The sequence below is a fragment of the Meles meles genome, unplaced genomic scaffold (genome assembly GCF_922984935.1).
Source record: "Meles meles unplaced genomic scaffold, mMelMel3.1 paternal haplotype, whole genome shotgun sequence".
NCBI lineage: Eukaryota > Metazoa > Chordata > Mammalia > Carnivora > Mustelidae > Meles > Meles meles.
In genome coordinates this window covers 5,001-7,500 of record NW_025721397.1, presented here as the reverse complement: position 1 = coordinate 7,500, position 2,500 = coordinate 5,001, and the positions used below count along the sequence as shown (strand labels likewise).

The following is a 2,500-nucleotide window of genomic DNA, read 5'->3' as shown; positions in this document are numbered from 1 at the left end:
CCGAGGGCGGCACGCGCACGCGCGCGGGGAGGCGAGGGCGGGGGTTGGAGGGAGCACGCGGGCACGAAGCCGGGGCGGCGGGCGGGCGGGGGGGCGGGGGGCGGCGGGGCGCAGCGGTCGCCCCCGACCGCCGGCCCTCGCATCCCCACACGCACCCCCCCACCGCCACCGCCCACGGGCACCGCCGCCCGGGCTCCTCTCCTCTCCTCCTCCCTTCACCGAAGCCCCCGCGCGCAACCGCCGCACGGCCGCGGGGCCGGGCGACGGACGGCGCGGCGCGCCCGTCCTCCCTGGACGACGACACGACACGACACACCCCGTCGACACCCCCCCAACCCCGACCCACCGCGGGCTCGGGGCACCCGGCGCGGCGCGGCCGCAACCCGGGGGAAGGCGCGCAGCGGCGGGCGGCGCCGCAGCGTCCCGCGGGCCGCCGCCGGGGCACGCGGCCCCGGGGCGCGGCCCCGCGCGCGCGCGACTCGGGCCTCGGCGCGAGCCGCCCGGACAGGGCGAAGGCCGGGGTCGCCGGCGGGGAGGGAGGGGCGGGCGCGGACCCCGGACGCCAGGCGGCGGCGGCGGCCCACGGAGGGGGGGCCCCCGGCCGGGACGACCGGGGCTCGCCGCCGGGGGCACGGCGGCGAGACCGACGGCGTTCCGGGTCCGGGCTCTCCCCCACGACGGACCGCCACCGGCGAGCGGCACGGGACCGCGACGCCCCCCAACGCACAACCCGGGCGACCCCAAGACCGCGTGCGGCGCGAGGGATCTCCCCCCAGAGGAACCGCGGCGGCGGCCGCGGCCCTCAGCGCGAGCTCTCTCCTCTCTCCCTTTCTCGCGGGCGGGGCCGCCCCCCCCTGCCCCGGCGCCGGCACCGGCCCCCCCACCCCCACACACGCTCGCACGCCTCCACCCCCTCCCACGTCCCACACGCGCTGCACCGCCGGGCGGACCCGGCGGGGCGAGGCGAGGCGAGGCGTGGGCGGGTGGAGGGGCGGGGTGCGCGGGCGGTGGGGACCAGGGGCGCACGGGGCGGAGGAGGCCACCGTGTCTGCACTTAGGGGGACGGAGGGCACCGGCAGACCCAGGCCCTGCGAGGCAAACCCCCAGCCGCGCCACCCCCCCGGGGCGACAGACCCCTGGGGGAAGCGATTGATCGTGAAGCGACGCTCAGACAGGCGTAGCCCCGGGAGGAACCCGGGGCCGCAAGTGCGTTCGAAGTGTCGATGATCAATGTGTCCTGCAATTCACATTAATTCTCGCAGCTAGCTGCGTTCTTCATCGACGCACGAGCCGAGTGATCCACCGCTAAGAGTCGTACGAGTTTTGATCGTTCAGGGGGCCGACCCCCGGAGGGGCGGCCCCCCCTGGCACAGCACATTCCCCCGAAGGGGTGCCTCCGGCCGGCCAGTCGAGACACAAGCGAGACCAGACTCCGAGAAGGTCGGAAAGGTTGGACCACGGGGCATCCGGCCACCGCCCACCACGCGAGGAGCGGAGCTCGGACAACCCCACAGGCGCCCAGGGGGTTCCCACCTGCCCCCCCCACACACACACACCGAGGGACGCGGGGCACACGCACACGCACGGCCGGGCGGGGCCGCCGGGCAGCCCCCTCCCGACGGCCGCGCGAAGACCGTGGCGCGGCATGGCAACCCCGGCCCCGGGGGGGTGGGGTGGGGTGGGCGGCGGAGTCTGGGGGAGAAGGGAACCCCTCCTCCCCACGGGCCCGACCGCCCCGACCCGAGGCGGACGGGCGACCCCCAAAGGGTCTTTAAACCTCCGCGCCGGGACGCGCTAGGTACCTGGACAGGGGGTGGGGGACAGGCGAGGCGGGGGGGGGGGCGGGACACGAGGCCGCAGGCCACCCCGCCTCGACGCCGATCCCGTCCGCGGCCAACCCCGCGGGGCACGGAAACCCCTGGCGCTGCCGGCCCGTGACGGAGGAGGCCCCCACGCCCCGCCGGGCGCCGCCACCGGCCCCGGCCTACACCGGCACCCGGCACCGCCTTCTCCCCCATTCCTTAACCCCCCCCCGCCAGCGCCGCCGGGGCGGACCGGACCCCTCTTCCTTGCCCGAGCACCCCGAAGCTCTCTTCGGCCCACACCCGCGTCCCTCCCCGCACCCGCGAACCCAGGCCCCCTTCGCCGCCGAGGGCGAGGGGCTGCAGCGGGAAGCGGGGCACAGGCAGGCAGGGCGCGTGAGGCACGGGGGAAGAGAGCAGCAGGGGCGGGGAAGGCGAGGAGCCGAACCCGGGCCCGGGGCCTGGGCGTGGGGGCCGGAGGGGGAGAGACGCGGAGCCGGGGAAGGGCAGGCTCGGAGCGGACGACGTCCGACGGACCGAGAAGACGCGAACCGTCCAGGGCGGCCGGCGGGAGGCGGCCGGTGGGCGGGCGCCCCGCGCGAGCCGAGGCTCTGAGGCCCCCGGGGGTGGGGGGCCGGACCCGAACCACCCCCGGAAGGCGCCACGGGGGCCCGCCGCCGCGCCGCGCGTCCCGAGAC

General features: G+C 78.6%; 1 non-coding gene across 1 annotated transcript; it reads right to left on the bottom strand.

The window, feature by feature from the left end:
• Positions 1 to 1,161: 1,161 nt before the first annotated feature.
• On the bottom strand, positions 1,162 to 1,314 carry LOC123936360. The gene has a single exon (XR_006817244.1). It is a non-coding gene; the product is annotated as a 5.8S ribosomal RNA (ribosomal RNA).
• Positions 1,315 to 2,500: the final 1,186 nt, after the last annotated feature.